We start from the raw sequence: 13,892 nt of genomic DNA on the forward strand, positions 1-13,892 counted from the left end.
TCCAGCATTCCTCCAGCCAAGTTGGATAAGGGAGTTGGGGCACAAGTGGTGGCATTACCCTTCAAAATACAAGTTTCAATGAATCTGCCCCTCGTTAGTAAATTTATTTCTGTCCTCAGTGGATCCTAGCTCCTAAGCCGTGAGTCTGTCTTGTTGAACTTCTCAGTCTTCTTCCTCCTCACACAAACTTTCAACCAATCTTCCTGTTTTCTGCCCCACCCAAACCAACACCTGCCCTGCCACCCTTTTCAGAGGTTCCTGATCCTCGAAGCCCTCGGCCTGTCTGGGGCTTGGAGATGGCCACAGAGCTGATTTTCTGTTGGCTTCCAACTCCTGCAAGTCTAGGTTTTTCTGGTAGGGTAGCTTAGTCTCTACTTCTCACAGCTTTTGTGATTCTTAAGGTCTTAAAATTTATATTTGGTTGTTGATACTTCCCCGTTCTTTTTGTGCTTGAACCTTTATGTTCCTTTCCTCCATTTATTGTCATTTTAGTGAGGGTTTAATAAAATTCTGTGTTCGGTAGACCATGCGTAACTGTGATTTCCATGTGTCTGCTGTGAAATCCACTCTTCTAGCTTTCCTCCCTCTCCCCCGTCCCATTTTCTCTTTCTTCTCTCCTTCCCTCCTCTCTCTCCCTTTCCACTTTTCCTCCCTCTCTCCCTCTCTGCCTTCCTTCTCTCCTCTATTTCCTTCAGAATGCTGTTCTTCCCTCTTTGAAGGGCCTTGGGGAGTCTGCTGTTTTCTGCTCTTTGAAATACTTTGACTATAAATAGCACCCTGGACTCAGGCTTTCATTTGAACACATCATTTTCCTGCAGTGGATTTCGAAATAATAATATCCCACAGAATCTGTGCTCCTGAATCTCTTCCCTTCAGTGTGGTGGCTGAGAAAATTCCCTTTGGTATTTCTAGGAAATGGACTGTTATCATTTGATCCATTGCAAGTGTGGCAATTTTTTGTTCATATCTTGAGTTCCAGAACCTTGTCCAGGAAACATAGGAGAGGGCAAAGAGTATGCGCTTGACCAGCAAGACAAAATGGGGCCAGGGTGAGGGTTGGAACAGGTATTAATTACTTGATGGATTCATTAGAAAATATGTATTGAGTGTCTGCTATATTACAGGCACTCTCATAGGTAGAGGGGATGTAAGAAGGAGAAAGACATTCGGAGTCTGGTGATAAGACAAATAAGTGAATGAACAGAATAGAATGTGATAAGTGCACTTCATGCTCAACAAACATTAATTCTCATTAATACCGTATGTCAGGTACTGTACTAGACACCCTCATTTTATTAATTCCTCACACTATCATTGTGTGTTAGGCATTATTATACCTATTTTACGCTAAGGAAATTGCCAAAATAGAGGAATATACAAGTAACTATGAAGACAGAGATGTGAAACCTGTCTTTGGTGCCTCTTGGCCAGGCAACCAGGGGCACACCCTCCCAGCGGCTCTGGAGAGCACCAAAGATCTGCCTGCACCTAATTGGGTCTTCAGCCTCGGGCATTAACTATTTTACTGCTCCCTTCCAACTCCCTTTCAACTTCCAACTCTTCCAAGGAGAGTGTCTCCTATAGGACCTAAGAAAGAAAACAAGTTCTACAGGTCATCAGCTGTATTTCTGAGCCCTGTCTTCAGCATGGAAAAAGTGAGGGGAAAAAAATCATGAAAGCCTTGAACTAAAACTGTCCAAACCACAGGAAATTCTTAGATGTGAAGTCCTTTTTCTTTCTCTCATTTTTTTTCCCTTTTCTTTTTTTGTCAGTAACAAACATTCACCAGAGTATTGAGACACTAGCTCAGGAATGGCCATGATGACAGCGGATGGGGAAGGTGGCGGGGGTGGGGGGGAGGTCCAGAGAGATTTTTTGAAAAGGCAGCTCAGCTGTCCCCCAGAGGAAAATCAAGGGGATCACGTGGGTGAATTGGGGAGACACACACACATGCACACACACAAAACTCTGAACTTAATCAGTTTTTTAAACTCTGTCTTTGAAACAGGAACTTGCCTTGGGTCTCCTGAACCGAAAAGCACAGATCTTGCCTTCCTCCTGGAAGTTACCTTGTCCTTTGGAGCCGTAGGCCTGCAGGAGGTGGCTTCCTCTGGCTGGTGAGAAGCTGGCTCCTTTGTGCAGAGAGATCTTGCCCTTCCAAAACCAGGGGCCGGGTAAGTGAAGGCTGCAGACCCACTGGGCCTCCCTGGGGGGGGTCCTCTCATTTGGTTCCCTAAGGATTAGATTGAGGAGGGTCTTTGTGGGGTGGGGGACACCCGGACTCCCATGTATCAAGAAAAGGAAGTGGGGGCAGGGTACAGACAGAGATTTTGCCAAATTACAGATGGAGCCGACTAGATCCAGAACAATTCCCAAAGGAGGTCCTCCCACACCCACAGGAAGGCCAAGAAAAAAAAAAGTTTGAAATTCAAATTATTTTTGGTGCTTGGGAGATGAGAGGGGAGGGTGAGAAGGCAGTGGTAGTAAATAGGAACAGAAGGGGGAAGAAAAAACGGGAAGGCTTGCTGGTATTTTTCCTAAGGAACAGCTCAGGAGAGCACCAAAGCGTATAGGAAATGCAATCGGACTCGAATAATATTTTTTATTATGTGTCCACGGGCAAGACTGGAAAGGAGAACCGTCACAAATTTTAAATATGTGGTTTCTGTCCTGAAAGAAGAGACTGCTCCCTCCCTCCTGTTTTTAGCCTCTGCTTTGGAGAGGACAGGACAGAGATGTTTTGCCCACACTGTACCCACACACTGTCTGCTTCTCTCAAATGCATTTCACTGGCCTGGTTTCCTCCAAAAGCTTTCCTGCTTTCATGATTGTTGTCATTGCTGTTGTTTCTGCTGACATTGTTGCTTTGGGTTCAAAGGATGGAAATAAGGTTGGAGGCTGGGCCGGGGAGAGAAAGATGGACGCCGAGATGAGAGATGAGAAAACAGTAACTCTGTTTGAGAAGTAGATACAGGGAAAAATGAAAGAAACTTGCTCCCCAGTTGAGGGCCTTTGTGGAGACTTGCCGGGTCTCCATGTTTGCCATTTCCTGAAGAGAATGATTTGGGTTGGATAGGGTTGCCAAAGGGATAGATACAGGATACCCAGTTAAATCTGAATTTCAGATAAAAAGCAAAACAATACCCCCAAAGCTGACTTTATGGTGCAGTAGAAGTGGTTCGTAAGTCCCCTCCCTCCAGTGGTGTGTAAATGGTGGGTGCCCACAGGGTAGATGGTTTCAAGGGATTCAGCCTCTGGATCCACCTGAGGTAAAATGAGAGTGGGGTGTCACGCTGGGTCTTCTCTGCTCCCACCCTCCCGGCACACCAGCCCTTCCTCCCTTCTCAAAAAAGGAAAGAAAGCCATTGTCCTAGATTGTAAAAACCTCTAGGGCCAAGACAAGGAACAATTAGAAATATTTGTGTTTGTGTTGAGAAAGCAAAAGCTTTTACGACTGAGATACCAATTTGTGAGATACAAATTAGATGGTTTCCAATGTCTTGTTTTCCATAAAACGTGGAGGAAAACCCAATGGAGTCGACCATGGATAGATCATTAAAGTAATTTTTTAAAAATAGACTTTATTTTTTAGAGCAAGTTTTAGGTTCACAGCAAAATGAAGCAGAAAGTACAGACAGATCCCACATGCTCTCTGCCCCACACAGACACAACCTCCACTGTAATTTCTGAAGGAAGGTCTCTAAGTGGTATCTGACCTCTAATGTGAAGGAGTCCAAAGAATTGAATAACATCGCCAGTTTGGCACTGCTGAAAAACAAATCTCAAGTTCTCCGGCAAAGGTGGACCAGCTACAAATCTGTATATAGGCTTTGTATTTGTAAGTGATTGAGTCATTCCAGGTGCACCTCTGAAGCCATAAACCCAGAAATATGTCCCTAGTTTCTTTTCTTCTCGTCAGCTCTGGATGGACATTGTCATAACAAAACTCCTTTTGGCCCCATCTACCTAGTAATGCGAAACAAGTTATCTCAGTGCTTACATTCATAAAAATGAGAAATAAAGATAATAATGGTGCTAAACCTGTTCATTCTTTTTTTTAATTAAAAAAGATTTATTTATTTATTTGACAGACAGTGATCACAAGTAGGAAGAGAGAGAGAGAGGGAAGCAGGCTCCCTGCTGAGCAGAGAGCCTGACACAGGGCTCGATCCCAGGACCCTGAGATCATGACCTGGGCCGAAAGCAGAGGCTTAACCCACTGAGCCACCCAGGCGCCCCGCACCTATTCATTCTTGCAGTAAGTAATATTAATGGATGGATATTTGAACTAGTTACATGTAAATGGAAATATATACAAATACATATCTGTAAAAACCCATCCTCCTCCATTAGGAGAGATAATTCTCATTAGGAGGGTAATTTCCAACATTTTACTATTTTCTGTTTAATGATCAACAAAATACATATTCATTGTGTTACCAATAATTATAATAATGTCCTAGTCTCAGGAAATGGTTTAATACCTTCTGGTCACAGGATAGGTTTTGAAATTATAAAATCAATTTACACATGCATGTTTGTTTCAAAATGTATGATAAATTAATCAGTAAAAGATCCCCAAATGATAGATTTTTCAAATAATAAAAGATATCATAAAGATATATGACATTTGGAGACAAATCTTTAAGGGAAGTGGAAGGAAAATATAGTCATGGAGGAAAGGAATGATTGAGCATTTCTGTTAAAGAACTTCATGTTCGTCTTGAAAAAGGAACAGTGGTATCAATTTACTATGGTACTTAGATCCTATTGGATGCATTAAAAAGGGTGATATAACAGTTTTATTTTAAAGCATCTGATGAAAACAATCTGCAGACTACATCCTCCGTGAGCCGTCCAACCTGTGATGAAGAGTTAGAGACGTCTTAAAATGTGTGAAGGGATGCACGGGCTTCAGCATTTTTTAGGGGTGTAAGTGTAGAGAAGTTTGCAGATCTCTGCTTCATATCAATCTCTTACTAGCATTTCTGTTCAAAATATAGTACTTAGATTTCTAGGTCCTTTACAACTTTGCACAATAAAAATTATAGGCATCATTCTATCAACGTTCTACCTACTGAGGTGCCCTAGTCCAAATTCTGTGCCCCTCACCGTGCTGCCCATCTCCTCTTAACTGGGTGGTAGTTACAGGGTCATGAACAAGGGCTTAAGTTGGAGAAACCAGAAATAAGTCAGCCCCTAGACCTCATGGCTGAACTATTTCGAGAACACGCAGTTCCATTGCAGTGGCCATGATTCGACTCCCGGCGTACTCAGTGACATGTAATTAGAAGCTGCGTTCAACAGACTTTTGCTGTAATGCTTGCTTCTCACCTTCTGAATACGGGGGAGCCACAGCAGCATTTTATGGTAACGAATTAAAATGATCTCACCAACTCTTCTGTGCACCCTGTCATCAGAGAGTGACTCTCTTGAATACCAGCGAAGTTCTGGACTTCCTCCAAGTATCAGAAGCCTGCTTTTTAAGGAAGACAGAAAAATGGATGGAAGGAACCGCATGCCCCAATGGCAGAGGAAATGCACCCGGGGGAAGCTCTGTCCTAGGGATTGTAGCAGTGGAGGTAGGAGAGCGATGCAGCCCAGCTTTTCATATCAGAACTAAAAACTAAATGTTAGTTCACCACAAATTGAGTCCGGACAGCCACAATATGTGAAAGTGTGCTTAACCAGCATGTGGGCTTTGTTCAGCGAGGGTCCAGAGGGATATGCTGCCTCCCAAGTGATTTTTAAAAATAGGTAGTATCTATTTAAGCACGAGACTCTCATAATATTTTTTTAGCTTAACATTTTTCTCCTTGCTTAAATGTTTTATTTTGAGATAACTGTGGATTCACATGCAGTTGTAAGGAATAGTTCAGAGAGATCATGTTTCCTCTGGTGGTGGCGTCTTGTAAACCACAGTCCGCTATCACAACCAGAATACTGACACTCACACTGACAACAGTAAGATTTCCATCAGCACAAGATTTCCTCGCTCCCCACCCAGCTGCCCTTTTATAGCCACACCCAATTCCCTCCTACCCTGTACCCTTCTTAACCTTGACAATCATTTACGGGTTCACCATTTCTATAGTGTCCTCACTTTGAGAATGTTATAGAAATGGAATCAATACACAGCACGTAAACTTTGGGGACTGGCTCTTTTCACTCGTAAACTTTTCTGCATATTCATCCTTGTTGTTGTGTCTATCAGTAGCTTGGTCCCTTTTCTTGCTGAATAGTATTCCATGGTAGGGATCTACCACAGTTTAATTATTCACCAGTTGAAGGACAGCTGGGTTGTTTCATTTTTGGCTATTATCAATAAAAGGGTTATAATCATTCACGTATAGGTTTTCGTGTGATCATGTCTTCATTTCTTTTTTTTCAATTAAAGATTTTGTTTATTTATTTGAGAGAGAGAGTGTGTGTGAGAGCATGAGTGGGGGGCAGAGGCAGAGGGAGAGGGAGAAGCAGACTCCCCGCTGAGCAGGGAGCCTGACATGGGACTCGATCCCAGGACCCTGGGATCATGACCTGAGCCGAAGGCAGATGCTTAACTAACTGAGCCACCCAGGTGTCCCTCACGTCTTCTCTCTCTAGGATGAGTGCCCAGGAGGGCAATTACTGGACCATATGATAGTCGCATGTTTACTTTTTAAAGAAACGGCCGAACTGTTTTCTAGAGGAGCTGTACCATTTTACATTTCTACCAGCAATGTATCATGATCCAGTTTCTCTTCATCCTTACCAGCATATGACATTGTGGCTATTTTTTATTTTAGCCATTCTGATAGGTGTGTAGTGGTATCTCACGGCGTACAATTTTTTTGTATCTTTTGTATCTTTTTGTATTTTTCCATTTTTATTGAGATATAATTGACATGTAACACTGTATTAGTTTAAAGTGTACAATGGGCACTTGGGTTAAGCATTTGTCTGGCTCTTGATTTTGGCTCAGGTCATGATCTCAGGGTCCTGGGATGGAGCCCTGCATTGAGCTGCAGGCTCAGCGAGGAGTCTGCTTGAGAATCTCCCCTTCTCCCTGTGCACCTCCCCAAACACCCTGTAGTAGGCATGTGCCTGCATGCTCTCTCTCTAAAAAAATAAAAATAAAAAATTTAAAGTGTACAACGTACTTGTACACTTTAATATATATGCTTATATTAAATATATGTATATTTATAATATATTACAACATATGTGTGTAATATTTATATATAATATGTAAATATAATATATAAACATATAATATACAAAATTTGATCAAATAAATTGATGAATATAATGACCAAATCAATATATATTGCCAAACAGTCACCACAATAAATTTAGTTAACATCCATCACCTCACATAGCTACAATTTTTTTTCTGTGATGAGAACTTTTAAGATCTATTCTCCTGGCAACTTTCAAATATACAATACAGTGTTGTTAGCTATAGTCACTATGCTATACATTATATTCCCAGAACTAATTTGTTTTGTAGTTAGAAGTTTGTATCTTCTGACCACCTTCATTCATTTTCCACCCACCCCTCCTACTCTGCCTCTGGAATCACTAATCTGTTCTCTGTTTCTATGTTTGTTTGGTTTTAGATTCCACGTATAAGTAAGTTCATACAGTATTTATCTTTCTCTGTCTGATTTACTTCACTTAGCATAATGCCCCCAAGGTCCATTCATGTTGCCACAAATGTCAAGATTTCCCTCTTTTTTATGGCTGAGCAGTATTCTGCGTGTGCATGTGTGTGTGTGTGTATTACATTTTCTTGTGGGATAGCTCATGCGGGTATCTCTTTGAAGTAGTGATTTTGCTTCTTTTGGCTATATACCCAGAAGTGGAATTGCTGGATTGTATAGTAGTTCTATTTTTAATATTTTGAGGTATCTCCATACTATTTTTCATAGTGCCTGCTGCAATTTACATTCCCACTAACAGTGCACAAAGCTTCCTTTTGCTCCACATCCTTACTAACAATAGTTATCTTTTGTGTTTTTGATAATACCCTTCTGACAGGTGTGAGGTGACATCTCATTGTCGTTCTGATGTGCATTTCCCTGCTGATGAATAATGTTGAGCATATTTTCATATACCTCTTGGCTATTTGCATGTCTTTTTTGAAAAATGTCTAATTTTTCATCAGATTTTTGGTTTTGCTACCAAGTTGCTTATGCACACACACACACAATATTTTATATACATATGATATTTTATATATATATATGACATTATATATATATATATATATATATTCTTCACATATTTTGGATATTAGCTTTTTATCAAATACATGATTAGCAAATATGTTCTCACATTCAGTAGATTGTCATTTCATTTTATTACTTTTCTGTGCAAAAGATTTTTAGTTCGATGTAGTCCCGTTTGTTCATTTTTGCTTTTAGTTGGAGTTAAGTCTAAAAGCATCATTGCCAAGAGTGGTGCCAAGAGCTTCCCATTATGTTTTCTTCTGGGAGTTTTATGGTTTCAGGTCTTCAATATATTTAGCTCTACAATTTTATTTTCACTAACTTTTTATTTGTAAAATCTTTTGTATGGCATTGAGGTTTTTTTAAAGAATTTTTATTCTTAAACAAAAGATACATAATGTACATGACATATTATTTTAAAAAGGTAAAAGAGTGTAAGTGAATCCTATTTTCTCCTACTGCTGCTCTGAGGTGGTCTCCTCTGCACAGGCCACCACTCCTAGCAGCAAAACCACGTGGAACTAAAATAAAGGCACCCATCAAGGTCAGCGCCAGGAATGACAAAGATCGTCTTGAGCACATATAACCTCTGGGAATTTTAAACTTTTCTTTTCTTTCCCCTCTTTTGTTGTCGGCTGATCCACTTACAGACATGGGAATGAATGGAATAAATAATGTCCTCCTCCATCCCGCCCCTCCTCCATCTCTAGTGTCATCTCCATTTCCCAACTGTTTCTAATCTCGTGAGGACAAGAAAACCACATAACTGGACCTTTGGAAATTAGGTATTCCATCAGAAGCGGGAAGAAAGGCTAAGAATGGCTCTCCTTAATGAGGGACTTTGGCTACTCAGTGGCCCCTTCCCTCTTGCCTTCTGTGTTTGGAATTCCATTCCGGAGATTCAAGTTTCCAGAAGGGTGACCTCTAGATCAGTGCCACAATCCCTATACATCTTTTCAGCAAGCCAGGACTATGACATCTTTTGACCCTCAGATGCTGGAGGGTGCATTTGGCTATTTATCCAATTAGAACATTCAGGGCATCGTTAAGGATTAGATGTAAGGATAAATTTAGCTCGTTATTATTTAATTACTAAATAAAGGCGTTAGCCTGGATTGGGCTTAATTCTCCAGTCTAGTGTTACACTTACTTTTAATATAGTTTGATAGACATGTGGAGTCATCATACAAATTATGATGAAATTTGAAAGAAGATTCCTGAGCCAATTACCTGTTTCCAGTGAGTCATAATGAGTTTCACTAGATGTCAGGGTTCAAGTTGGTAATCAGGTTCTGTATATCTTTTCCAGTGGCAGGAATTTTATGTGCATGGAAACAAGTTGGTTAAATTATTTTGAGAAATATATCAATAGACTGACAATCTGTGGATAAAGTTAGTTCTATTTTTTTTTTTTTAATCACAAAGCAGCTATGAGATCTCTGAGGTACTTTTAAATTAAAATCTTTTTATTTACTTTAAAATTAACATTTTTTTTCTAATCACAAAATACGACAAGCCTATTAAGGAATACTTGGAAAATTCAGAAACATAACAATTTTAAAGAATCATCTGTAAACCTAACTCAGATAGTTATAGGTAATAACTTTTTAAGTATATCTTTGCAAATCTGGATTTTTTTTTTTACTATTAAACACGCACACACACACACATTGGTTCTCTCTGGGGAGAACAGCAGTGTTTGGGAAATGTAAGTGGAAGAAATACTTGTTCAATCTTACTCTTTTGCCCCTTTTGGTCGTTGTATTGTGTGTATATTTCCTATTAACAAAATAATGGAAGGACATACATCTATGTCCAAATATCCTTGGTGCTTTTTTGTTGTTTCCTAATAATCAGTTTGGGTTAAGAACCACTGATATAAAAATGAACTCACTTCACCAACTACCACACATCTCTTGGAATGAACTGGACAGAGTTTATTCCAGTTAATGACTTTGTATTCACCCACAAGAACTTCCTAACAGCAGCCCCCCACCCCCACCCCATAGGATCATTGCTGAGGAATGAATTATGTAACCAGTCTAAGCAACTCTGAAGTTAACTTAGTGCTAAAATGTGGTCATGGATCCAAAGCTAAGATATCTATCTATTCCTCCTCTCTCTCTGATTCCACAGGCCCAATCCTTCCCGTGTAATCCCAGGGCATGGCTGGAGATGCAGGAATCCGAGCGGAGCACTGCACTTATTCAAACTGACGGAAAAACAATGCCATCAGCATGAATCAATAGTAATGGTGCATTTGGCCAGCAGACTGTTATTTCTGGGGACAGGATGTGCACTCAGTTTTGAGGTTTATTCGTGTCAGATTTAGCTGTATAGCAATATTTTCCAAACTTTGTTACTAGGAGATAATTTTTGGCATGTGTATGTATGCAATGCATGTATATGTGTATGTGTACACATGTGTATAAAAAATACTACAGACTGGATGGCTTAAACAACAGAAATGTATTTTCTCACTGTTCTGGAAGCTGGAGTCTGAAATCAGTTTGCCCGCATGGTTGGGTTCTGGGGAGAGCTCTCCTCCTGGCTTGCATACAGGTGGCCACCTTCTTACAAAAAAAAAAAAATTTTTAAGATTTTATTTATGTATTTGACAGCGAGAGAGAGAGAGACGGCAAGAGAGAGCAGGGAGAATAAGAGAGGGAGAAGCAGGCTCCCCACTGAGGTAGGAGCCCATTGCGGGGCTCGATCCCAGGACCCCAGATCATGACCTAAGCCAAAGTCAGATACTTAAGGACTGAGCCACCCAGATGTCCCAGGTGGTCACTTTCTTACTGGGCATTCGTGTGGCCTTTCCTTGATGCACATGACAGAGGTAAAGAGCTCTCCCTCTTCTTATACAGTGACCAATCTTATCAGATTTGGGCCTCACCTTACGACCTCATTTAACCTTAATTACCTCCTAGAAACCTTATCTCCAAGTGTTCTGTCTTCCGCATATGATTCTGGTTGGGGGCATTATCCAACATATATATTTATATTTTACAAATTTGATTCTATATACAGACTTTTAAAGGTTCCTCCAAAGTTTTATCTTTTTTGATTTTACCTTAATTACTGTCCCTTACTGTTATTTCCCTCACCAGAGAAAGAGAATTTGCCAGTTTCTTCCATTCCCCATTTTTCCTATTCTTCAGGTTCCAGGAGTTTGAGCTAAGAGATGACCCTGGGTGCTAGCCAACACCCAGGGTCACTGAATGAGGATTCAGAACGTGTGGATTCTTCTCACGCCTGGCCGTGTGAGGCCAAGATTGAATCTCTCTCCTTAAAACCTAAATTCTTCCACCTGTAAAAGGAGATTAATAATCTCTAAACCTGTATGAGGGAAAAGAAGGAACAGTTAATAATTTACCATGTAATGTTAGCTCTTTGTAATAAAAGTTTCAAAACGAAATGCAAAGATCTCAATCCAAAGGTATCATGCTATTTTTTTTTTTTTAAGTTTAACAATCTCAGCACTTGTCATGTGTCTTGAAAATCACTAATTCACTCCATCCCAAAGACCATGGTATGAGGTAGGTTATCTGTTATCACCACCTTCCCCGTTTTATGGAAACACAGAGAAGTAAAATAGCTGGTCCATGACTATGCAGCTCATTAGTGACAGTCAGGATGCAAATCCTGACGGCTGGGTGCTGGAGTCCAGTCACGAGGCCGTCACCATGAAATCACTGCTTATTCATGACAAATTGTGTCACTTCCTTGCTCAAAACCTTCAGGGACTCTTGAAGCCTAAAATAATAAATACAAGTCATTAGCTTAGCAACGAAGACCCTCCAGCGACCTTTCTTTCCTATTTTGTTCCCCATCACAGTCCTGCATCTACTCTCCCGGGCTCCAACTGAACTGTACTGGCCATACTTCCCCAAATGGATCCCATGCGTTCCTGCCTCTACACTGTCTCCTTGATGCGGTCTTGCACTGGGAGGCGGTGTGTTCTCACCCACTCCCCCACCTTCTATATCTTACCTTTCCTGCAAAGGTCCTCCTAAAGTGCCATCTCCTTTACACATTTTCTCCTGCACCTCTCAACCTGAGCTGGTTTGATTCCCACAGAATTGTATGGCTGTCCATCAATCTGTGTGTATGAGTTTCTGGCATTTATGATAGTTATTTCTGTATATGTTTTATTCCCTCCCAGCCTCAAGGATGGCTCCTTGAGGGCTAAAATATGCTTTCTAATAGAGCCTAAAATTTTTTTAATTAAAAATTTCAACCATTATTGTTTTTTGAAAACCAGATGTAGGCATGTTTATGGCAAAAAATGAAACATACAGAAATACATCTCCTGGAAAGTGAGATACGACATTATAACCCCTCCTTCCTCACCCTAAGAGAACTGTGGTTAACAGTTTGGCATGTAGTCTTCTACTCTTTCTGCACATAGTAAAAATGTATAATTTTTATTTACGGAAATAATTTTCAACGTTATGAACAACACCGCAGTGAGTATGTGTGTATATATTCCATATGTATACACTGCATATGTGCACAGACACATATACTCCATATATACTGTATATGTCTCCAGACGACTATGTAGAGCACATATCCTTGGACATGAAATTACCAGGTGACATGAAATGGAAATACTAAATGATGACAATTATGGACAATGTGGATGGGAAGGAGCCCTGTGTTAGGTCTTTCTGTATTCTTCACAAAGTCAGTGGTTAAGAGGGAAGGTTCCGGCATCAGGCTGTGCTGGTTGCACTGGTTGGTATCTAGGTTCAGTCTCTATTCCTTCGCCATCTTATCTATGAGAACATAATAGTATTTTGCTCCCAGTTAAGACTTAAGTGAGATAATCCACATACAACAATTAGCATTTAGCAAGCACGTGGATAATAAGTAAATGCAAGATACCTGGTGGGAGGAAAAATGGTAATAGGTTCACATAATTGTTGAATGAATAGGACTGAAGAGAACAGTAATTTGAGTAATCTTTCTGGAAATGGAGGGTACTTTGTTATGGAAACCGACAGTAACTATGAAATGACCAGCTAGCGGTTAGAGGTGCAATAGCCTTGGAGCAATTTCTCTCTGTGTGAAATTAACTGGCCTGAATCAGGATCAGCCAATGAGCTCTTGAGTCTCACACTTTCCCCAGTGGAACTAATGGGCCCTGACTGCTGTCTGGTACCTTATACAATGGGTATCTTGAAGGAGAGAGAATAATGCATTTGCCCAGAGGACGTACTGGCTCCCCATCTAAGATTATTAGGCCGTCTAGTTACCCAGCCATTAATGTTGAAAATAAATAGAAAGTACACAAATAAATGGCTAACCTATAGACTACTGTCTAGATTCTTGGGTTCTGGGTAAGAAGTCTCCACCTTCATAGAAAGATTCCTATACCAAAACTAGAATACCCGAATATTCTGGGGAAGTCAGTACTGGAATATTCTGGGGAAAGTCAATCCTGGCTTTTAGAACCAACTCTGCCCGTAATTAGCTGCAAAACCTTGAGGAAAATTGAACCTCATCTTGCAGACACAATGAGGGGACTGAAATACGTGATGTGAAAGGCTCTCCCCGCTTTTAAAAAAATATTTATTTATTTATTTGAGAGAGAGAGAGAGAGAGAGAGAGAACACTCACAAGGAAGCACAGGGAGGAGGGCAGAGGGAGAGAAAGAATCTGAACAAGAGCCCGATG

At 40.5% G+C, this 13,892-nt stretch overlaps 1 long non-coding RNA gene across 1 annotated transcript; it reads left to right on the plus strand.

Moving 5' to 3' along the window:
- Window positions 1–1,935: 1,935 nt before the first annotated feature.
- Window positions 1,936–11,636, plus strand: LOC132006364 (uncharacterized). The gene is made up of 4 exons (XR_009401073.1): window positions 1,936–2,174; window positions 4,092–4,258; window positions 5,421–5,582; window positions 10,347–11,636. It is a non-coding gene; the product is annotated as an uncharacterized LOC132006364 (long non-coding RNA).
- Window positions 11,637–13,892: the final 2,256 nt, after the last annotated feature.

The sequence above is a fragment of the Mustela nigripes genome, chromosome 18 (assembly GCF_022355385.1).
Source record: "Mustela nigripes isolate SB6536 chromosome 18, MUSNIG.SB6536, whole genome shotgun sequence".
Classification (NCBI taxonomy): domain Eukaryota; kingdom Metazoa; phylum Chordata; class Mammalia; order Carnivora; family Mustelidae; genus Mustela; species Mustela nigripes.